This window comes from Capsicum annuum, chromosome 10 (assembly GCF_002878395.1).
Source record: "Capsicum annuum cultivar UCD-10X-F1 chromosome 10, UCD10Xv1.1, whole genome shotgun sequence".
NCBI lineage: Eukaryota > Viridiplantae > Streptophyta > Magnoliopsida > Solanales > Solanaceae > Capsicum > Capsicum annuum.
Genome location: NC_061120.1, coordinates 75,717,404 through 75,742,964, shown reverse-complemented (window position 1 = coordinate 75,742,964; position 25,561 = coordinate 75,717,404). Strand labels below are relative to the sequence as shown.

General features: G+C 30.4%; 1 long non-coding RNA gene and 1 pseudogene across 1 annotated transcript; both read left to right on the top strand.

Annotated features, from left to right (window-relative positions):
• The first annotated feature begins 6,445 nt into the window (after positions 1-6,445).
• On the top strand, positions 6,446-9,655 carry LOC107844954. Its single transcript, XR_001666641.2, has 3 exons — positions 6,446-6,619; positions 8,985-9,464; positions 9,546-9,655. It is a non-coding gene; the product is annotated as an uncharacterized LOC107844954 (long non-coding RNA).
• Positions 9,656-15,714: 6,059 nt separating this feature from the next.
• On the top strand, positions 15,715-23,904 carry LOC107844245 (annotated as a pseudogene).
• The last annotated feature ends 1,657 nt before the right edge of the window (positions 23,905-25,561 follow it).

Here is a 25,561-nt window from a genome sequence, read left to right as displayed (position 1 = left end):
TTAGAAAAATAGCGTTTGAGCTATTTAATAATTTTTTTTTGAGAAAAACAGCGATAGTTAAGTAATGTTATGGATGGTTTTTGGCGGGGGAGAGTAGACTGAAGAAATATTGAAGGGAGGTGATTAGACATGATATGAAATAGTTATAGCTTACGGAGGACATAACCCTTAATAGGAAGGTGTAGAGGACACAGATTCGAGTAGAGGGTTAGGGGGTGGGAGTGCATCAGTAGTTGTATGGGAGCGTTCTTTTGTGTCTGGAATTTCTTGTTCGTGGTGTTGTGGATGTAGTATTATCGTATAGCTATTTGGCATACCGTACTAGTTTTTATGCACTTATCTTTGGTGTTTGTTATACTGTTAGTCAGAGGCAGAGCTAGCCTCCTTTAGAGGGTTCGGCCGAACCCCCTTCGATGAAAAATATACTATTTATACATGATTAAAATTATTTTTTATGTGGTTATAGTAGGTGTTGAACCCCCTTCGACTAAGTTTTCTTTGAATATTGAACCCCCTCAGTTGAAATCCTGGCTCCGTCTCTGCTGTTAGTTTATTTTGCGTACCGTACTAATTTATATGCACTTTATTTTTTGTGTTTGGTATGCTGTTATCGGTCCTAAGTTGGGGGTTTATTGGAAACAACCTCTCTACTTCACTTGAGGTATTGGTATAGTCTGTGTACACTCTACCCTCTCCAGACCCCACTATGTAAGAATACACTGGGTATGTTGTTGTTGTTGTTGTTGTTGTATCATCTTTTTTTTAAAAAAAAAAAAGTGGTTTTATAAGAAATCCAAAAAATATGATGGACTGCGTACATCTTACCCTCCTTAGACCCCACTTTATGGGAATACACTAGATTTGTTGTTGTTGTTGTTGTATTCACAAAGATAACCCTTGAAAAAATATGTAAAGTTTAAGTACCGACAAATTTTTTTTAGGAATAAAAATTTCTTCTTAATAAAATATTGCATTTAAAAAAATATATATAATTATATTTTGGTTAAATGATTTTCATGAGCTACATATGTTTGAATGAGAATATAGTTTTCTTAAAAAAATAAAAAGAAGTTTTAATGACGGACATGTCAATTAAAAGAGAAAAAGACTTTTGAGGTGTTTAGTATCTTTTTTGGAAATTGTGATAGTTGAGTGATATTGTGATCCTAAATGAACAAAAGTGATATTTGAAGAAAATTTTCAAAAATTGAGTAACTATTTAACAAATTCACTGCAAAATAGCTACTATTGATCCAGGGGTGTCTCATTCATTAGACCACTTAGGAAAATGCCCAGGGACCAATAACTAATGGAGGCCCCATAGTTTTATGTAAAAATAGTTTTATATATACCATAAATAAAAGGATTTATCGAAATCTTATATTGGCATAAAAAATAGTTCATATTTTTTGAGAGAAAAAATAAATCTAAATATAGTTTTACATGTAATTTTCGTTAGCATAAAAAGAAAAAGGAACAACTCAACTCATTATTACTGTGATGTGATCGTTTGGGACATGAGAAATACAAGAATTAGTTAAAAATAAAGTAAAAACTAAATATTTTGGGGATCATGTAAGATCAGCAATTTTGCAAAAGAGATTAAATAGATTAGCTATATTGTCAATTGAAAAAGAATTATCAGAAAGTATTGACTATAAAAAATTACTTATAATTTTTCATCTTAAAAAATCAAAATAATAAATTTTAAATACATAAATATTATATAAATTTTTCTTTAAAATAAAATCTCTCATTAGAGTTTCTTCTAATATAGTCAAGACACTCCTAAATCGATCTATCTAAAACACCATATATATATATATATATATATATATATATATCTATAATCTATAATCTATTAAAAGTGTGAAGACCCTTAAAAATTGAATCGAATTTTTTACCCTTTATTAAAAGTCTCCGCAATAGATAAAATCGTCTTTTACTACTTTTTTCAAATATGTAAAAATTAAAACTTAATTATTAAACCTTACCTTGTTTGAATTATATACCTAAAATTTTATACAAAACCTTACCTTATTTGAATTACATACCTAAAATTTTGGACCTTAAAATCAATTAAATTTTTTAAAACAAATTACTAGAATAAGTCGGCCAAATTGTGACACGGTATCAAATGTGTCTAAGGAATTGTTTGTTTTAAGAGTTCAGGTTTCAATTAAATTGCTCCAATTAGTCGATATTTGTTACTTTAATCGATCATCTACTTATAGTTAATTGAAAATATATGTACTGCCCTTAGAGTAAGCATTTTGCTAATTTAATAATGAGGATACCTTTGTTCTTTAGTTTTGATCTTCTTGTTCTTTAGAGCATATTCGAGTTTTAATAGTTGTTTAGTCATGAAAGTTTTTATTTTTTTTTGAAAAATTATTGAAAAAAGTGAAAACAATATATGTTTGGCCATGAGAATTTCAATACAATTTTAAATTGTATTTGGAAAAGTGTTTTCATTTTTTTTACTCATACTTCTCTCATAAAATTTTTAAACTAAATTTAATTTATATTCATGGTCAAACACAACTCCAACTTCAACTCCAACTTCAATTCCAACTCCAAAAAATTATGATTTTCATGGCCAAAGAGGGCCTTAGTATTTTCACGTTTCCCCCTTATACGATGCAATGTCTTTAAAGGAACTGGCGGTTAAATGGGGTCCTCATGTGCATTGCAACTGGTGTGTTGAATCTCCTCCTCAGCAACATTGTTTGAAGCAATGCTAAGGTTTGATATATGGCAATTAGTGATATAAATTTTGGAGATTTTTATTACATATGAGTACTAATTAAAGTTTAAAAAAAAATTGGTTTAAGGCGGAAGAGAAAACGTCCATAAAGGTAAAGAATTAATTGAACTTGGAAGAAGTTGGAGTGTGCTTTCTTATTTTTATTTGCGTTATTGGGCGTCCATGTCAGGTGATTCTTTTTCTACATAAAAAAAAAACATAATGTGTTGCTAGAGATTCAATGCTACGGTTGTATCTGTTTTTTTTTTTAAGTTAAGATATTTGAATCTAAAGAAACATTTGAATAATTAATATATTATTTCTAGATCTGAACACTGAATGATTAGTATTATTTATTTTTTTGAACATCTGGATGTACGTAATGTATTTATATATTTATATATCTATAATAAATACGCAATTCAAATTTAAAAAGTGATAAAAAAAATTATCAAATAAATATTAACGTTTGAAGTTAAATTCAATTTATTCTGTAATTTTTGTTTTCAAATAAGATACATGCTTGTGTTAGTGTTGAAATTCTTTTGTTAGTATAATCTGAATCTTTTATTTAGTAAATTTCATTTGTTAAGATTGAAAATTTAAAAGAAATCATATTTTTATGATATATTATTATATTTTCAAAAAGAAAGGTGTTGGATATTGCATCTATTACTGCTACAGTATTCTAAAATAATTAGTTATTTTGTTACAGGAGGAGTCCAATTAGTTATTTTTTTATATAGGAGTCCAATAATTAAGTTAGTAGAATATTTAGTTTAAATTTTAGTAAGAGTTTACTACTTTAATTGTAGGAGGAGTCAACAACTTTATTTGTGTGTCCATATAAAGACTCATAATTAATAAAATTTATATGAGAAAAAGTTTTTCATTGATATTTTATTTTATATTGTTTGTCTTTCTCTTTCAAAAAGTATAACAGTGGTATCAAGGGTCTTCATCGATCCTCATGGATCTGTGAATTCATTCAAGAAAAGTTTTCAACCATTGTTTAATCCATACCTATTTTCAACTTACTTTTAATCCTTACTTGTATTTTTAACTCTTACTTTTATTTTTAACATAGGCTTATCTTTTAATCAATTTTTAACCCATATTATTTTAAATTTTATTTTTCAAACCATGACAAGCAATACTCTCTTTCAATGCCCCACAAACCTTCATTGGTGAAAATTATCAAATTTGGACAGCTAAGATGAAATCTTTTCTTGAAGCTTATGATTTGTGGGAAGTTGTAGAAGAAGACAAACCTATACAACCACTCCCTACAAATCCTTCTGCTGCCAAAATCAAACTTCACTCAGAAGAGGAATTCAAAAACATAAAGCAAAAATTGTAAATTCAATTTCTCATTCAATTTTCTCTAAAATCATTGCATGTGAAACAACAAATGAAGTTTGGAAAAAATTAAAATGAGTACCAAGGAAGTGAACAAGGTAGACAAAATCAAATTCTGAATTTGAAAAGAGATTTTAAATCTCTTAGAATACAAGAAGATGAGACAATTTGTTTTATTGTCAATAGAATCAGGTTGCTTGGTGAATATCTTAAAGACAATAGAATAGTTGGAAAAAAATTGGTAACTATTCTTGAGAGATTTGAGTCCAACATTTTTTCTTTGAAAGGGTCTAAAGATTTTTCTGTCGTATCTCTTGCTGACTTGATAAGCGCTCTTCAAGCACATGAGCAAAGAAGAGCTTACAGAGAAGAAAAAGTTGTTGAATATATTTTTATGTAAACCAGCAAAAAAGAAAAGTTGATTATTCTCCTTGCAAATGTTGAAAAAAGAAAACACACTTAGAAAAATTTTGTTGGTAGAGATCTGATGCATTATGTGAAAGTTGCAAATAAAAGGGTCATGTCACAAAAGTCTGTAAGTTTAAATACACTCAAGATAATTCAAAAGCACTGCTTGTGGAAAAAGAAAGTGAGGACCAACTTTACTAGATTGCAGCAACAAAAGCAATGAGGAGCATTGGATATTGCATCTGTTACTGCTACAGTATTCTGAAATAATTAGATATTTTATTATAGGAGGAGTCCAATTAGTTATTTTTTTATAGGAGACCAATAATTAAGTTAGTAGAATATTTAGTTTTAAATTTTAGTAAGAGTCTACTACTTTAGTTGTAGGAGGAGTCAATAAATTTATTTGTGTGTCTATATAAAGACTCATAATTAATCAAATTTATATGAGAAAAAATTTTTCATTCAAATTTTATTTTAGATTGTTTGTCTTTCTTTTCCAAAAAGCATAACAAAAGGAATAATAACATTCATTTGAGCACAAGATAAAGAAAAAGTCATTTCCTAGAATATAATAAATTTTTGGGCACAATTTCTGGTCAATCAATTGTCAAGAAATTTGGCTACAAATATATTTCTATCTTATGATTTTATTACCTAAATTTGTGTTGTTTGATGTTTGAAAGATAAAAGTGTATAAACTTCATGTTTAATTATGAAATTTTGTGAAATTTTTTATCCTTGAAAGATATTGTTAATTTATTTTGATTCAGGACTAGAAAAGATAAAGGTAGGTCGAAAAAAGTATTTGAGAGAGGAAGTTAAATAGACCATGACATTTTTGTTGCTAGCTTATTGAGGACATGACCTTAGATAGAAAGGTAAGAAGGTCAAAAATTAAGGTAGAAGGTTTATACGTCGCCGAGTATTATCTAATTTTCTTTATCATTAATATCATTATTATTATTCCTCTACTATCTTATATATTAGTCAATTTTAAAGCGCCATTAATGCCTTTGCTTGGCTCAGTGGTTTCAATATTTTTTTGATAATCTAAATAAAGAGAAATAGAGTTGTAACTCAAAAGTGATGGTAATTGCATTCAAGGTCATATGGAGGTGGAGGTCTAATCATAAATAACAAGGAAATGATTGTTTTTGCCTATTCTATATTTTTCTTTGACGAAGAAACAAGCAACTTAGGTAAAATAGTAGCCTTGTTATTGGCCTCAAATAATGTGCTACAAATAGGTATAGAATGTCTTGCAGAAAATGATTTGTTATTCATCTCTAAATACATTAGAAGGGAGTGAAAAGTAGTATGAAGAATAAGCAACAAGGGCAGAGTCAGATAGGATCGAGAGGTCATTCAAATATTCTTTGATAAATAATTATATTATTTATAAATGTTTACAATTACTTTTAAGGTATATATGGTATATTTTCTCTAATGACAGAAAGAAGGAGAAGAAAAAGACTCAATGATCGGCTCTCTATTGTTAGATCTATCTTACCCCAAAAAGGTTAGGTGATTGATTAATTGCTTATTACTTAATTTCTCTTAATTAAATTACAATGGTTGGTGCAGTTATTATATTATGTTAATCGACAGGTTGCGCAATAAAAACGAGATGCAAGACATAAAATTCATGAAAAATACTTCTACTTCTAATGTTTGAACAATATGTTATTATTTTTATATAAGTTGAAAGATTTATCTATCCATTCTTATATTTTTAAAAAATCAAAGTGCCTGGCAATTTTCTAATATATAGAAGAGCTTTGGAAGCAGGTGATGGTCGCCATGCCTGCTTTTAAGGGCAATTTAGTATTTTCACTAAAAGTGTTGTGTCATTCAAAATATGCAGTTACTCCTAACGACACGTATGCTTTTTTCTCTTCTCTGTTTCTGGATGTTCTTTATCATATCCATTTGCTTTAATTATCTCCAAAAGTTAAAACTTATGCCTACAAATTCTTAAATGTGGAATTGAGTTTTGGATAGCTATATTTAAGCTTCATTTTACTCTATTCAAGGTACTATGGTTCAGATAAAACCACAATTGAAAAACTAAATTGATCGAAGTCACCGCCTCTTCACAATCCTGTAAGCTATTTATTTCTTGGTGCTTTGAGTTGAATTTCAAGTAATTTAATGTCGAGTTTGTTGATTTTTATGGGTCTTTTGTTTCTGTGTTTTAAGAGAAAAAATTGAAAAATTTCAGAAAATTTTGAAAAAAAACTCTGAACTATTTTAACGTTCTATGTGTGATTTACGGAAAGCATATTTGGAAATTGATACCAGTACTTATTTGTGTGATTTGAAAATTTATTGTTTGGGTGAACTTTTGCCTTGTAGGTGTTTGTGAAAATTCTCCAACGACGCAACCTCTAAGGTCACGGAAAGAATATGTATTTGTGTGTGTGCTTGCATGTATAGTAGTCTCTCTGTCCTAATTTATATGTCACAGTTGAAATTTTGAAATTCAAATTTAGAATTTTTTACTGTAAATTTGGTTCAATATGGGAATTTATCCAAGGAGTGGAGAACATTATAGTTTAGAAAGCGTTAAAGAAGCAATTGAAGAAGGAGTTGGACATACATCTTTCATAGAGTGTAATGTTCATTCACAAGGGAACCACCAATTATACCAAGTTTCCCTTTGTGTGGACTCTTCTGCATCAAATTTTATTGACTGTCCTGTTTTATCACATGGAAGAAAATGTGGTTCCTAGATTGAATTTTCTCCTTTCTCCTCAAATGATCGTCATGAATTTTAATTTTTTGTTTTAGCTAATTGATTCAACATGATCATATTCTTGATCTCCTTTGTTGTATTTATAAGTGAAAACCTTTTGTATTTGTTCACTTGTACTAATAAAATTTTATTCCAATATAAAAAATATCCTGCATCGATTTGTACACTTATACTTATTCATAATGGACTTTACATCTAGCTAAAAAAGAGGTGGGTAGAGGGGGGGTTCCAACTTGGTGCAATTTCAAGGAAAATCTTGAGCGTGATGTGTATTTATGAAGTTATCATTATGTATAGAACACTTGTGAATGTCATTAGAAGATTGAATAATTTAATCTTTAACTTGACTCTTGAAACCATTAACTGTATTGAAATAGTTTTTTTCTTTCTAGAATTCTATTTATGTATCTTACAAGCTTTCTATCAACCCGCAGTATATGGGTTATGTGTGAGTCTGAATGTTGGTTATGCAGTGCTAGAGTAATTTCATGTGTTCTGCAGTGGGGAATATATCTGACTCTCCAAAGCTAATTCGAACAACATATTCCTAATGCACCTGCATTCTTGAAATTAAGTTTTGCAACTAGAAGCATACATATTGGTCTTTATCATATTATTACATCAAGCCAAAGCAAACTAAATTAAGTGTTGGCATAGATTGAGTGAATTGCAGTTGCATATAGATAATTTCTGCATATATACATCCTTCTTAAGTTGGTAAGATATAGGCGCACAGACTTCCATATAGATCTAAAAAAAGGCATCAAAACACTCTATTAATCTGAATTAACCTTATTTGCTACATGTTCATGTTCAACATTAAAGTGAATGTGTTCTATGTAGTTGTATACCGCTAGGCATTAAATGTTGTGACTGATTCATTATGTTGCATAATTTTGCCAGAAGTTTTTGCTTACTCAATTTACTTGCCATGATCTGTTCATTATTTTGTGTTGGTTGTGTTTGTTTCACACATAAATTATTTCTATCTTTAAATAATTTCTAATCATGAGGACAAATTAGAGGTTGACTTAGGAATACACAGATCAATACAATAGAAACGAGGAACTGCGATATGGTGAGTTCTGTCTTTCTGAATAATAAAGATTTGGTTTTTTCAGAAAAACAATACTCACCAAATCTTGAAGTTGAAGATTAATATTAGTCCATTAGTTACATCTGATTCATTATGTTGCACAATTTTTCCAGAAGTTTTTGCTTATTCAATTTACTTGCCTGATCTGTTCTTTGTTTTGTGTTGATTATGTTTGTTTCACACATAAATTATTTCTATATTTAAAGAATTGTTAATCATGAGGTCAAATTAGAGTTTGTCTTAGGAATGCACAGATCAATATAATAGAAACGAGGAACTGCGATATGGTGAGTTCTATCTTTCTGAATAATAAAGATTTGGTTTTCCAAAAAAAACAGAACTCACCAAATCTTGAAGCTGAAGTTGAAGATTAATATTAGTCCATTAGTTACATTCAGCCTTCCTATGTTTAGCATTGATGAGAAAAAAATAGATTACGAGTGAGTTTTATCTGTTAAATTGATGATGAGGAGAGTATTATTTTTTCCACGATTGATATGAATAAATAATATAATTATGAGTTTCTCCACTACTTAGTGTGTCAAATATCATACTTTGTGTACAAGTGAGATGGTGACTATGAATGTCATATTCATTACGTGCTCTTCTGTTCATAGATGTCGACAGATAAGAAGAAGACCACCATTTTTAGCTCACAACACCAGAAGCGCCAACACTCAGTGGAAACTACTTCTAAAATCAACTTTAGAAGACGTGAGCTATATCAAAAACTTTCACCTGATAAAAAATAGGCTCTTTTATTGTGTCGATGATTAAAAAGGCTTGAATCAAGAAGTCACTGTGCAAGGGTATCATGTTCCCAAACTGGAGTTGAGTTGCATCCAAAAACAACACTGACAATATGTGAGTCATCTTTTGTTTCTACGAGAGGTTAGAAATGAGAAAAATATTATGTTCTTTTTGTGTCATCAATAGAAAAACTTTTCTCTTTTTCTTCGATTATAGTTAGACGCAATTTTCTAATGCTCAACATTCTGCAATTCCTACACTAGCTGATATATCCTCCATTCATGCCACAAAGCCTATCTCTGACAAAGGAAAAACTATTGTTGAGTATTTCACTGTGTTTGAAGTTGGTAAGTATCAATAATAACCTATTATAGTAACAACTTTTTCTTTTTTAATATATATATTAACAAAAATGCTTTGTACATTAGTTTCAATGTCTACTGCACCGCATCAACACCACGATTCACGCGCATTGGCTATTGCAGAGAAAGGTTTATCACACTTTATTTTTCTACCAACTTTTGCTACTAATCATTATCAACCGGTAATACTATATGTTACTGTAACTAATATGTATAAGTGCTTTATTTAAATTATTTGTACATCATTTTCTAATCGTTTCTTATTTCAACAGTAACTAATATATCTTCCAATGATGAGACGATACTTAGCTTTATCAAGGAAAAAGTTCCTATCAACCATTATTCTGTCTTTGAACTTGGTAAATATCAATAATACAATACCATAACTTGTTTTCTCTCTCTGTCTTTCAACATACATTAATAAAATAATTTGTGTATCACGTTCAACATCCACTCCACCTCATGAACAACCAGATATTGAGATATTGGCTGCCACAAATATAGGTTCGCCTTCTTTTCAATCTTCTACCAACATTTACTATTGATTTCTTTCTACCACTAATGTTATACATTGTTGCAACTAATATACATAGGTTCTAAATCAACAAGAACTAACTGAAACTTTAAAAAATTACCCAACAATTTGACTATTTTAAAAAAAGTTCCAAACTGTGAATATTATGGTGCAAAAAAATTTGAGTATGAATCACCCTCATTTTATTGTGGCAATGGTACAATTTCGTTGACATCACATAGAATACCTGCTGAATTGTTGAATCTCTATTTAGAAAATACCGAAGACTCTGAGCACTTTCATACTTACCTTAGAATGTATAATAAAATGTTCGCATTTACTTCACTTGGAGTGAAATATGATAAAGCTCTAACAAAAAGGGACCATGGTATTTACACCTTTAGAATACAGGGACAAATGTATCACTTTATTAATGATTTAATTCCATCAGTTCAACAACCAAATAATTTATAGTTATATTTTTATGATGCTAATACGGAAAGGCATAATAGAATGGTTTCATTAGATATACTCAAAGAATCCGTTGTTGAGAAGTTGATATATATACTAAAGATAAATCCTTATTGTGTTTTCTTGAAATATTTAATACATACTCCACAACTATCAACCTTTTATATTGCATTAAATTGTGACTCAAAGTTAGATCAATGAGTATACAATTTATCGAGTGTATCAAAAGTGGCAGCATTATGGCTAGAACAAGAAACAACTAGTAATAATTTTACACCACATATTTGAATTTATACTCAAAGTAATAAGAGTCAATTAGTAAATTACTACTATGGCTACTATGATCCTTTGCAATATCCACTTCTGTTTTCTTATGGACAAAATGGATGACATTGTGGTATTCAAAAGATTGAACAACCAATGCATCAATCAAAAAAGAGAAAGAGAGCTTGTTATAAAAATGATCAACTTCCAAGTTTGTCTAACATGTGTTCAATTGATGAACTACTTGATATGAAAGCTCAAATTCTACAAAAAAAAAATGAAGAAGGAATATTGTTTCGTGTCGAGAATACTATTGTTATAAACTCCAAATAAGAGATGGTGAGCAAAATATTATTTTACATTCTAGGAGACTATTTCAACAATATTCTATCGATGAATTCATAAAGCTAGAAACTCAGAGATTAGATTTTGCTTCTTTAAATCAAAATTTATTTCAAGTTGATGTGCTACAAGGAATTGTTGATATCCTAAAACTCGATAAAAGAGAGGCTTCTAACACAGGTCAAAAAATTTTCCTTCCATTAAGTTTCATAGGTGGTCCAAGAGATATGCGTCGGCGTTATATGAATGTTATTGTATTAGTGCAATATTTTGGAAGGCCTGATATATTTCTAGCTATAACGTGTAATCCCTCTTGGCCTGAAATAAAAGAACATATGCTCTCAACTGATGAAGCTCAAAATCAACCTGATTTAGTTAGTCGTGTATTCAGAGCTAAAGTTGAAGAAATAAAAACAGATATACTAAAAAGAAACATATTTGAAAAGGTTGCAGCTTTTATGTACACTATAGAATTTCAAAAGCGCGGATTACCTCATGCTCATTTTCTTGTTATACTCAATGATGACTATAAATTATTGACACTTGAGGCTTATGACAAATTTATCTCCGCTGAGATATCTGATCCTAAAGTCAAACCTTACTTATATAAACTTGTCATTAAACATATGATGCATGGACCTTGTGGTCACTTGAATCCTACAAATTCATGTATGAAAAAAAAAGTTTGTAAATTTAAGTACCCCAAGAGTTTTGTTGACAATACATCAAAAGGAAAAAACACTTATCCAATTTATAAAAGAAGAAACACTGGTAAGTTTGTGAAAGTTAGAGAGCATTTGCTAGATAATTCATGGGTTGTCTCTTACAATCCTTATCTATTGTGCAAATATAATTGTCATATAAATGTTAAAGTTTGTTCTAATATTAAAGTTGTCAAATATCTATATAAATATATCTGCAAAGGACATGATAAAATTTTATTTCATTTACATGAAGAGAACGTAAATATAGAAATAGATGAGATTAAAGAATATCAATCAGCTAGATGGGTATCTCCACTAGAAGCTATGTGGCGTTTGTTCGCATTTTCTATCAGTGAAATGACTTCAAGTGTTTATCACTTGCAACTACATCTTGAAGGATAATAATTTGTTTCTTTTAAAAAAATCGATAGTATAGATAGCATCTTAAAAAATCCTATGCTTAAGAAAACTATGTTAACCGAGTTTTTCTTAATGAACCAAACAAATAAATATGCTAAAGAGCTTAGCTTATTGTATAAAGATTTCCCAACACTTTGTGTAGTCACCTAGCTATAAAATATGGACTCGACGAATACGTGGTAATGTTATCGGACATATTGTAACTTGTCATCCAATGAAAGAAGAAAAATATTATCTTCGATTACTGCTAATGAATGTAAAAGCACCAAAATTATATAATGATCTTCTTAAAGTAAATGGAATATGTTGCAAAACTTTTAGAGAATCTAATGAAAAAAGAAGACTATTACATTGTGATAACAACTTAGTTGAATGTATGTTAGAAGCTATATGTTATAAAATACCTTATAGTTTAAGACGTTTATTGCTACTATATTAGTATATTGTAACCCTGATAATCGAAAAAAATTATGGGAACAGTTTAAAGATTCAATGTCTGAAGACTTTAAGAATGTAGGGAACATTATAACAAAAGATATCCACCTAACAGTTTTAAACCATATCAATGATATATTACATTCTATGGAATGTGATATCAATGAGTTTAATCTTGTTCCAGAAACCATCACCTCTTCGAAAATCGCAAATGAAATATAAGACATATATTTCGAGAGAAATATTATTGTGAGCACTGAAGAATTATTATTACACAAAAAGCTAAATACAGAACAAAAAAAAGCATATGATACAATCCTTCAGAGAATATTTAGCGATAAATCAGGGGCATTCCTTATAGATGGTCCTAGTGGAAGGGGTAAAACATTTTATACTGTGCTTTATTAGCAACTGTTAGATCCAAAGGATTCATAGCATTAGCAACAACAACTTCTGGTGTTGTTGCTTCTCTTCTTTCAGGAGGACGAACGGCCCATTCATGTTTTAAATTTCCAATTAATGTTGATGAAAAATTCACTTGTAATATTAGCAAGCAAAGTTGATTGGCATCTTTAATTCGTGACGCTAAATTAATTGTATGGGATGAAATATCAATGGCAAAAAAAAATATGATTGAAACATTTGATTCTCTTTTGAAAGATATAATGGATTCAAATGCATTGTTTGGTGGAAAAGTGACTGTGTTTGGAGGAGATTTTAGACAAACTCTGTTTGTGGTTCGAAGTGAGAAAAAAGAAGACTTCATTCGAGAAAGCATATTAAACTCAGAAATATGAAATCATCTTGAAAAACTACATCTATTAGAAAATATGCGTGCAAAAACTAATCCCTCTTTCTGTGAGTATCTAATGCGAATCCGAAATGGAAAAGAAAAAACAAATATCGATGATACAATAATATCCCAAAATGTTTCATTGTTTCTTACACTACTGAAAAAGAATCACTAGATCTTTTATTCAAAATAGTACACCCCAATTTTTACAACTCTTTTCATGATTCTATTTTTTGGACTTCTCGTGTTATGTTAACAACAAAAAATGACTTTGTTGATGAACTAAATTATAGACTTATAAACTAATTTCCTCAAGATGCCAAGATATTTGTTTCGCTTGATAAAACTATTGAACCAAGTCATCAAAGTCAGTTTGAAGATTTTTTACATTCATTAATTCCTCCTAGTTTGCCTCCCTATAAACTAACGTTAAAAGAAAATTGCTTTATTATTTTACTCAGAAATTTAAATCGTTGTGAAGGTTTATGCAATGGTACACGATTAATATATTGTGATTTTAAGAATCGTGTCATAAGTGCTAAATTGCCAGTGGCAATTTTAAGAATACACATGTATTTATTCCCAAAATACCATTATTATCTTCAAATGATGAAAAATTACCGATTTTATTTAAAAAAAAATAATTTCTAATACGCCTATGTTTTGCTATAACAATAAATAAAGATCAAGGACAAACATTAGATTATGTTGGAATTTATTTGCGTGAGCCTGTATTCTCTCATGGTCAATTGTATGTGGCTTTATCGAGAGCAAAAAATTCAAACTGTATAAAATTATTAATACGACCACCTACGGCTGAAACAATGATGACCAGTGTACATATAATATAGTGTATGATGAAATCATTCAAAAAGCCTTTTTGTAACATCATACCATTTGCTATGTTCAGGTATGTCAATTAAATCAGCCTATAGTAAATTAATTTGTCCACAATTATTATTGTGATCGTTTTATCGTATTTTCATTTCTATGTTCAATTTTGTTCACTACATAATAGTTGCTTTTGTGATTTTTAAATTTTGTACTCTAATAGTTTCTTGAACTCTTATTATACCTTACAAAATATCTTACTAAAGTTCTAGAAACAAATAAAATCAAAAGTTGAGACTATTGCAAAATGTTTCTTCTTGCTAACAAAGGGTTACCTCGGTTTTACTTGAAGCTTTGTAATAGATTAAAGTGTTATGATAATTCTGACGTTGAAAATTAATGTTGATTTCGGATGTTAAGATTCAACCTCGGGAGAGAAAAAATGTCACAGTACTATTGTTGTTGCACAATTATTGATTTTATTTGGGATGTCAAGTCCTCTAAATTTCATGTTTTCTTATTCTTGATCGATTTTTTGGGATAAGTTACATATCTGCTTATGGACATTAATTTTCTCTGAGTGACATTTTTCACAGGTTAGTTCGTTTTACTTTCTAAACATTTAATGAGTATTACTATGTTACAGGCTAATTGAACTGCATTTCTTCCTAAGCATTTTGGTGGTTCTCTCATGTTCATATGATGAAAAGACAGACATTTTAAAGTATAGGTAAAATTTCTTAAAATTTGAATCTCGAGAAGTGAAAAGTTCCATCGAAATTAGGATAAATGGAGAATATTTTATCACTTATTGGATAGAGTTTTATATTAGTGCGATCAATTTCACTTTGCTGCCATGAAAATTTGGAATGTTCCGAGTTTGCATGTATGTCACAGGAGCAAGAAAGAATGGAAAAAAGATAGACTCCCAAACTTTCCCAGCTCTGGTTTAAAAAATCTGCTTAGTTCAGATACTATGAGCGATTCTTAAATATTTCATCAACTCATCCAAGGAGAAAAAGTACAAGAGAGCTCGTGTTATGCTGATACTTCTGCATTACAAAGTAGTATTAAATGACCATATTAAATTTATGTTTTAGAAAATGAAGCACCATACGGGTTTGGAGAAGTTGGATTCAGAAATAAAACCTTAAGTGAAGGCATTTCGGAGTTGGACATCATGCGGAATGAGGTGAATCAGCCTTTTTTACAGCTAAGAAATGCCTAGGAGCAGTGTGATGATTGCCAAAAATAAAGACGTATACCTTTTGTACTTGCTGATCAAATTGAAGAAACAAACTGCAAATGGTACGTGGTTACTCATCCTCTGCATCATTTAATCAGTAGCTTCTGTTTAGCACGGTTAATATGGAAAGCTTTAATACTTATATATGATGTTTCATTCTTTATGTGAGCTTTGATGCTTATATGCAATGTTTGATTCTCTATAAACTTAAGATAATGACCGAAAACTTTAGATATGATTACATGATGGATAGGGGAGGATTTGGAAGAGTTTATAAAGGATATATTACTCAAGATTTGAGGGAATGCTTCCAACCAATTACAGTAGCTGTCAAGATTCATGATGGAAATAACTATTATCAGGGCCATAGAGAATGGCTGGTAATTAACCTCATGAAAAATTCTCCATAAGGTTTTTAACTTTCCTGTTTGCTAGACTGAAGTAATATCTCTGGGCCAACTTTCGCACCCAAATTTTATAAAGTTGATCAGTTACTGCTGTGAAGCTGATCATCAAGTTCTTATATATGAGTATATGGCTCAGGGAAATATTGAGAACAATTTCATCTCGAGTAAGTGTGCTCAGTTCTTTTCTATGTGATACTTTAGATATTCATTTTAATGATCCGTAGTTGTGGTAATGGACAGTTTCTCTAGACACACGAGGACATTAGGTAGATCTTTTTTCTCAGGTAGTTGTACTAGATTCCCGAATATACTGACACTGCGCATTGTCTTTCAAGTATATTGTTAATATTTACTGTTGCTACCTTCATTAATAAACTCTTCTTTATTGTTGATATGGTTTACTATTCAACTATATAACTTAGCCATTTCTAATTAAGAATTAAAAGTTTGAAATATGACATTTATATATGAACTCAGAATGGGCTACAGTGATTATCACAATGTTCTAAAGCAAGTGTGCTATAGCTAACACCATAGCCAGCTAATATTGAAATCATGTTTCTCACTTAGGATACTGAATTTAGTTGATTGGTGTCGTCTTGTGATCAATATGCAGAATTTCTCAAATGAAGAGTTTGTGCACATACCTCAATGTCACTTAATCTGCAGGAAGTTTGGAATACAGGGGAGTGAGCTATGCATAAGATTGTGACATTCCAAGGTAAAACAATAAAATCTTAATACTTTTGCCCCTTATTGTTTCCTCCCTTAATACATAAATAGATACTTAACTTGACCTCATATGGCAACTAAATACTCTTACTTTGAAAATGCACATCTAGACACCTCAATTAAAGAATGTGAAAATTGACAGTGGATGTGTCCAAGTTAGTTTCAGCAACCTCTTAGCTGGAAAGTGGACACAAAAATTGACATTAATTTAGTTATGAACTATCAATAACCAACTTTATGAAGTATTAGTAGCCAAAGAGAAATCATTCTTTCCTACAAATTGGAACTTTTATAGTAGGCCTAACCTAAGGACCAAAATAGAGGTATTTATGTGGTCCAAATGGCATCAAATAGCACCATCACAGATGACCTAATTCCTAAAACCAACTCAAAACATTATAAGCATACATAAAAACATACCTTAAATCTCATAGCAGCTTTTTTTTGGTCCAATCTATTAAATATCATATCCTTTATGCTACTGATAAAACAGAAGGGGCTAATAGATATGTCCGGCAAAACATTATTTATTCTAAAAACTACTACTACATAACATAGTTCTTTTGAGTTGCTACTCACCAACGGCTAAGTTCCAAAGAAAAATTGTCCTTTTTAAGCCCCAACTCCACTGTGTAAGAAAAAATGATATCATCTGCAATGAATTGATCCAACACTTGATCAATGATACCTGATACTTCTGATGTAGTTGCATGATAGAACGCCGAGAAGAATTCCTGTCCTTGGTTGTCAATGCACTCCATTATCTTAATGAGCTCCCACAAGAACTATACAGTTTAATACTATGTATAACTCATTTTTTGGTTCATGAGGGTAAGGCAAGAATAGACAGCAAATGTGTGCAGACCCTGCATATCGATACGATTGACAAATCTTCATCAATATAAAGAGGGGTTGATATTCTGGTCTTAAACACTGCTCATTGGTGGAATCACCATAAAACTAAAGCAGAGTAAGCCATTTGGAAGACATTCTCCCGGGGACTAATTTAAAGCTACTTTCAGTTTAATACTCTCTCTGTTTCAATTTATTTGTTTTAGTTTTGACTTGGTACGGTGTTCAAGAAAGTAAACACTTGAATCTTGTGGATTTAAAGTGCACTAGAGGCCCACATTGATCGGGAGATGGGCTACCGGTCTCTTTACCGCTTATAGTGATTCCTGTATAGTAGTTTATTGTATGATGATTAGCTTATTTGAATTGTGGATCTTTTTTCCTATAACAAAAAGTAGTCAACAACTAAGCTGTATTTGGTGCAAATATGCTGACACAATCATATTGGCATCCTAAGAGTGATGTTTATAGTTTTGGTCGTATTCTTCTCAAGTTTCTCACGGAAAGAAAATCGCTTGACAAATCTAGACCAGCCCAACAACAGAACCTTCAAAAAGCTGCAATGCCTTTACTTCACCAGTGGATTGATGAAATCAATTTCTTATTGTAATGCTTATGTGAAAATCTGATGCAATTCTAACAGCGACGTACAAAATTAATGATTATAAATCATAGTAACGTCGCCATTATTGGGCTCGCGCTAGCGCGGGCTTCTACACCTAATTTTTGAAGAACTGTGATAAAAAGTATCTTTCAAAAAATAACATAATTTTTTAAGATTACATTTTTAAACAAAATATGATAATTGTGATTCAGAATAAAATTAATGAAACTATAATGATTTTTCATAAAATAATTTTAAAAAATACACTCTTTAAAAATTAAATTAAATTAAATGTATGTTTAGGGTCATTCATTATTATTTCATCTACTTAGAATTGGTGGGGTGGTTATAAAAAAATTCTGGAGAGTGAGTATCACCCCAAATGGGCTCTACTCGACACAAATTTGAATAAATCAATCTCCAATATGAGAACACCGAATAGGCTCTAGTTGGCTGTAGATCTTTATATAACTGGACCTATAATTTGATTATTAGTTTCTTTGTCAAAATGATTGAGCAATGTATGCTACAAAGACTCAATTAGTAATTAAACATTTGAACCCCGCTTTACTAAGTGCACATAGAGCATATCACTTTTTTTGCTTTTTAATTAAGAAAGAGATAATGATGTCTAGAAAAAATAATTTTATACTCCCTTCATTTCAAAGTATTTGGCGCTCATTCTAATAATATTTATTTAAATATAGTTGTCTCATTTGTGAAATCAAGAGAATTTTATTATATTCTTCCAATACTATCACTATTATTAAATAACTATAGAAAAGTGTATATACTTAAATTTATTTTCTCAAATCATAATTGATAAGATTAAATTGATCAAATAAACTCTCAATCAACAAGAGCCAACTATTTTAAAATGAAGAAAGTACTTAATAGTACTCCTAACTAATTAGACTCCATCAGAGGGTTCAATGTAGTAAATGAATTGTTGGTTGCCTCGATTAAATATCAAGTGGTACAACTATTAATTAGGGGTCGATTAGTAAAGTGTATAAGAATAGTATTAAATATAGTATATTAATAATGTTGGGATTAGTAGTGTTGGGAGTCAAATATAATTAATTATTAATTTTTATTTTTAAACTTATTACTCAATAAATATTAGAGAAAAGACATAAAGTAACTATCAAATTTGTCTCGAATTTGCTAAAAGACAGCTTAACTTTTGGGGCAATCTATTACCCCACAAAAATTATAAGGATCGTCGTAAATGAGCTATTTTGATCAATTTTGAGCTTGTGTTTGCATCCACGCAAATGACTCGCATGAATCTAAAAATTTGGCTGCAACCCCCAATTCAATATGACCCATTTACAATTATCTTTATAATTTTTATGGGGTAATAGATCGCCCACAAAGTTAAGATATTTTTTAAATATTGTATTAATTTTATACGTCTATAACTTATTTCTTATCCACCTATCAGACATTGTATAAGTTATACATAGTTTAAATAAATGAATAACTCTACTCTTATCCAGCAACCAAATAATTTCTAACATCTTCAAGATGTATAATAATCTAAAATGCTCTTAATTTTAATAGAAATATACATTTTGAGAAAAAACAAAAAACTTTCCATTAAAATAAAGTGCTTTTATAATTAAGAAATAAGTATAATGATTAGATAATATATAGAATGTCTAAACTCTGGTTGTCATTAATTCGAATAATCTCAATTTATAGGAGAAAACTAAAAAATATAATTTTAAACATGAAAATTTATTTTGTCTACGTGGTGATTTATCATGTTGCTCTTTAATTAACTATATTTTTTTTTATCTTCAAAATTTTACGTTATATTTTCAAAAATTTTATACTTAATAAAATAACTTTCACATAATAATTTATTTTGTATATATATTTATTATTAATTAATATTTGATACACGTATAACGTGCGTAACCTAAATTAGTATTAATAATAATTCACGAACAAAAAAATCTATATATATATATATAAAGGGATCATTGGAGGCTTCTTATGTGGCATGCCTCAATGATCAAGAAATCTATTTATCTATTTTGTCAGATTTTTGACTTTCTTCTCTCATTTTAATATATTAAATAAATAATTAAATCAATAAATTAGTGTTTAATGCAATTAAATGCGCACTAACAGCTGGAAATCCAATTGTTTAAAAGGAAGGGAAAGAGACAACTCTTTGGTGAATTTCGATCGTTAATAGAGAGATAACGTTGGAGGGTTGGTTTTTTTTTACAGGGGGTATGGCAGCGTGTTCAGAGGGGGCTAGACTGTGGCTACTTCCGAAGCACCGATGGGCTCTCACAGCCAGTGAAAGCCTTAATCGCGAGCTTAGACACAGTTAGGCCTCCGGTTACTGTTGATGATCGGGAAAATAGAGGGTAAAGTGTTGCTGGGTGGTGTTAATAGAGTTCTCCGACAAGAGTCGCTGGCACGATCTCAGACGCAGTTGGGCCTCCGATTACTATTACTGCTTGGGAAAATGGAGGGTAAAGTGTTGCTAGGTGGTGTTAATTGAGTTTTTCGGCGAGAGTCTCCAGCGATAGCCTTCAACGGATTTTCCGATAGTTAATGGAGAGATTCCTCCGTTCCCTTCCCCTTTTCATTCAATTCAATTACAGCTAAAAAAAAACTTCTTTGCTTAGGATTAAAATCAAAATCAATTTCTTTTAATTGTCGATTCAAAAGACATCGACATCATCCCACAAAAATTTCAATTTTTCAAGCGTGGTTTGCTAAGGTTGTGACAAGGAATATGGTGTCTTTAGGTACGAATTTCCTATAGTTTCTAAAAATTTTGCACTTTCTTTCCTTTTAAGTGTTATTGAGTACGTGTACGTGTATGTATTTGTGTTGGAAAAACAAAATAGGAAGAGCTCTGGATCTGTGTTTTGCTGACCCTCTTTGGATGGCTACCTGGTATAGTCTATGCGGTTTGGGTCCTCACCAAGTAATCTACCCATGGTAAATTTTCTCAATTTTACCTCTTTGACTTCTATTCTGTTATTTTAATTGAATACGTCAATAATTGCCACTACTATTTTTTAAAGTATGTTTTATTTTTCCAAACATGTGGCTTATATATGTTGCTTGTGTAGTCTAACCTATTTGCTTACGAACTTCTACCTGCATTGCATTGGTAGAGTTTTCTGGCTAGGGTTGTTTGCATTATGTGATTAGATATGTTGTTGTGTGAGTATTAGAGTATTATCAATCAAAGAATTGCTCGTATAATGTGGTTAGATAGGTTGTTGTGTGAATATTAGAGCATGATCCATCAATGAGTATGATCCATCATCGAAGAATTGTAATTATGAGTCTGTTGAATTGATCTTTGTAATGAGAAAAAAAAATATTGAATAAATTAAATGGTCTAGAAAAGAATTTTGAAAATTGTGTCCATTAGAGTCAGCATACAATAAACTCTTGTAGTCCCTGTGCATATCAGAAGCCCCTTTTCTTTTATTTGTTCTCTATAAGAGTTTTTAAGGGGTAAGGTTTTGGCATACTCTACCCTCCGCATCCCAGACTCCATATTGTGGGACTACATATGGTATGTTGTAGTGCATAAGAGAGTTTGCTAAATGGTAAGAGCAATACACGAGATCAAGAGGTTGACAATTTGGGGCTAGAATGGAGCAAAATGAGCGGAAAAGGGGGTGGGTGGGTCGATGATGACCTGAGCAGGAGGGCTCTGACAAAGGGATTCTAAAATTATGCATGCAGCTATTGAAATTAGGAAAGAGATGGCTGGGGTAGTTTAGAATTTCAAAAAGGGATTTTGAAATTGTGCATGCATCAGTTGATTACTCTGCTTCAGAAATTTACTGTACTAGAGTAGCATACAGTACTGTAATTTCTAGCATGCCTAAATTAGTTTATGATTCAAATATTGAATCAGTGATTTCCCTTTGCCTTATCTATTAAGTTTGTTTGAATTACAGGAGGCTATAACTAAGGATAATCCACATACAGTAGCTGGGACCATATCCAGATGTCCAGACTCTGGCAATAACAACAGTTCCGATTCAGACCTCACATTTCATGAAGATCAGAATGACGGAGATGAAGGGATGGATAATTGTGATGATGTATCAAACTATGATGATGATGATGACTATTTGTTTTATGAAAATGATGATGATGATAAATGTGATTACTTGAGTATGCAGGCACAATTTGATAATGCTAATTTGCCTGTTGGTGTTGAGGCAACGGTTTCTTGGTTAAATGAACCTGCTTCTAATTCAAAAGTGTCTTCCCAAGTTAGCTTTTCAAGTCATCTAGCAAGTGGTCAGACGTCAACTCCTATAAATTCTGAGCATGTAAGTAGTAACTTTCCTCAGGTCCCTTCTTCAAGCAGTACTCTGGTGTATGGATGGTCAAATTCTCGTGGAAAGAAAGAGGCGACTGAAGATGAACTCATGAAAAAATATCAAAGTTTTAAGCATTTTGATGTGGTAGAAGACTTCTCAGATCATCATTACACTAACTTGGGCTTCCAGGGACAACAGGTATGTAAGGGAATTTCTTGTGCTGGGCAGATCATTTTCTGCTATTTTAGTTATTTGTTAAATCACAAATGTGACTCTACTAACCTCTGGTGTTACTTTTCGAACAGCCACCTAAGGCCTAGAGTAAGAAGGTTCAAGATGAGTTAAAAATATTGGAAAATGATTTACCTAGTGAGTCAGATGTTGTTAGTCACTCATCATTTGTTTTTCTATTGGTTTCATGTTTCTTATCTTGTCTTGGTTAATGTATCAATGTTGGTTTCCTGATGTAGAAGTCTTGTGGACCTGGTTTGTTTTCTCTGTCTAACCTCCGTTTGCTGGTTGTAATGGTAAATGCAGCAATTGGCTCATGTGATATTTGTGGTTCCTGAAAAGATATGTGTGGTTTTAGGTGAAATCCATTGCAAGTATTTTTGACACATCTATTTGTCACAAATAAATGGTAGAATTGATATCCTTGCTCTCCCAGATCCCTCCCTGCCCCAAAACTCACCCCACAAACCTCAACTCCCTTATCAGCTATTAAATTTAGAACTGTATCCTCTTTTTGGCATATTGCACTGTCCTTTTTATCTGGAATTATAGAAAAATTATGTCAATTAACTTTATGGGATATCCTCTCATTGGTAGATTGCTCTAAATCAATCTCTGATCCATTTTTAGATTAATGTTGAAGTCATACTCTCTCTCACTTTCAGATATAATATATGTAAGGTTCTGTGAAGCAAAGAAGGATCTCCTTAGGGCAGTCATCATTGAACCACAAGGCACTCCATACCATGATGGTCTCTTTGTCTTTGATGTCCTGTTCCCGCAAAATTATCCTGATGTGCCATCAGTAAGTATTGGGGTGTTCTTGTTTTTTTTCTTTACTTTGTAATATTAAAATACAAAAATATTTATTTACTTATTTTCCCTTTTCATTAGATGGTTTCCTACTATTCTGGCGGTTTGAGACTAAATTCCAACTTGTATAATTATGGGAAAGTTTGCCTCGGACTTCTTAACACTTGGAGTGGTAAAGGTAATGAGAAGTGGTTGCCCAAGACATCAACCATGCTGCAAGTCTAGGTTTCGATACAAGCTCTAATTTTGAATGTAAACCCTTTCTTTGATGAGCCTGGATATGAAACTTCATATGCTGGATGCGAGGAAGAGAGGATATCTCACGCTTGCCATGAAAATACTTTTGTTCTATCTTTGAAAACAATGACGAGGTGGCCACCAAAGGTTATGATCATGTATCCTGGTTCCAACTTCTACTTCATTCAAATATTCTGTCAAAAGTAACATTCAATTTTACTGTAACTGTAGTCCAAGAATGTCTCGCATTGTATTGAATGCAGTCCTTTTCTATAAGATAAAATAATTAATATATATATATATATATACATACATACATATATATATATATAAAGGAAAACTATAGTCAATCCTATGTGGCATATCTTAGAAGCCTTTAATGCTATTTATCTTTTTTGTGGTGTTTTTGAACTTTTTTTTTCTTCTTTTTTTTTCATTAATCAATCAATTTTTTTTAATAATCAAAATAAATGAATCAATTACTACTGCTTCATTTATTTTTATTCTTTAATATAGAAATTTAATATTTCTTTATCATTACTCTCATGACCTTTAATGACCATAACTCCTAAATTGTATTGATAGTTATGTTCATGATATCTTTGATATTCCATATTGCTGCCTTATAAATAGATGTATTATAAGTCTTTTTTCCTCCATTATCAAAACTAAGGATATTTCATTCACTGTATATTTTTTGAACTTTTATATATTCTTTAAAAAGTATCATTTGTATACCTTCTAAAATGTACTTCTTATTGTTTTCTTTTGGGTATGCTATTGCTTCTTCTTCTTGTACATGTACTGTTCCTTTGACATTTTAATTGATTTACTAAACTCATACACGAGATTACATTAAATTTGTTGTTAATGTTATCTTATATTGTTTGTAACTTTTAAGCAAGAACATGTATAATTTAAATCTATTTTCTTATAATTTTTTCATAATATATTAATTTTGTGATGTATTATTTTTTACAGGAATAAGAAGAAGATCATATAGTGAACGAATGAAGTAAAGATGAAATGATGACTATGTAAAGATTTGAGGAGAAGGACATAAGAATCACTTGAGATGAATGTCTTTTTTAAAAAAAAAAATTATATATATTCTTTTTTGCTTTCTCTAAATAGTTTAAATTACTACATAATTTGTTCACTTTTATTTGTCGTTATACTAAAAATAGATATAAAGAAGAAATATAGAGAAGATGACATGACACCTTAATTTTTTTTATTTTTTTATATAATCTACTAAATAAATAAATTATTAAAAAATTCATAAAATAAATCAAAACTATCCTTAAAATAGATCTTTTGCAATAGAACCCAATTCACCATTTGCTTAAGACAATTCACACAAGAGAAATTATATAACATAATCGTAATGATAATTAATTTCTTTTTATGTACTATGTAGTTGTAACTGTAAAATTAATGTCAATGTAAAAAAAGTGAAGGTAATAAAGAATAAATAATTATAATGAATGACTAAAATAGTAACGAAAAAGAGAAATGATCTTTTATTTTTTTTTTCATTCATAAGACTATAATTGTGCACACATATATCATTATGTTAAGTTATAATTAGACTTTGTCAATTTTTATTGTGATACTTTTTCTTCTTATTTCTTAAAATTGTATTTTAAAAACATAATGACGACAAGAATAGAATGATAGATAAGACAAAATATAATGTTGAAACACATAAATGACCTCCTTTTATTTTTTACTTTCTTTCATATGACTATAGTTGTACACACATATTTCATTATGCTAAGTTGTGATTAGATTTTGTAAATTTTTATTGTGATATTTCTTGCAACATTCTAAAATGAACATTATGTGCTTGATGTTATTGTTT